This window comes from Mus caroli, chromosome 17 (assembly GCF_900094665.2).
Source record: "Mus caroli chromosome 17, CAROLI_EIJ_v1.1, whole genome shotgun sequence".
NCBI lineage: Eukaryota > Metazoa > Chordata > Mammalia > Rodentia > Muridae > Mus > Mus caroli.
Window position 1 is genome coordinate 53,713,469 of NC_034586.1, and position 537 is coordinate 53,714,005.

Genomic DNA, 537 nt, shown 5'->3' on the forward strand with positions numbered 1-537 from the left:
ACATCTAGTTAGCTTATTGGAGGACTGCTTAGTTTGCAAGATGAGCTTGAAAGTGGGGGGAGCAGGATGGAAGCAGAGATTTATGGAAGAGGCTGTGGAATGTTCTAGAAGAGGGGTAGTTGAATGAACGGTACTGCTGAGAGTAGATATTATTTATTTATTTATTTATTTATTTATTTATTTATTTATTCATTCACTTATTTACTTATCTATTTATTTGACAAAGGGTCTCTCTGTAGCTCTGGCTGTCCTGGAGTTTGGGCTATAGACCAGGTTGGCCTTGGACTCAGAGATCTGCCTGCCTCTGACTCCCAAGTCCTGGGAATAAAGGCATGTGCCATTACTACCACCTCAGTGTGGTGGTGACATTTGTCCCATCATTCAGGAGGCTGAGGCCCAGCCTGGGCTGTTGGGAGACCTTGACTTAAAGAACCTTGGGGTCGCCGGGCGTGGTGGCGCACGCCTTTAATCCCAGCACTCGGGAGGCAGAGGCAGGCGGATTTCTGAGTTCGAGGCCAGCCTGGTCTACAGAGTGAG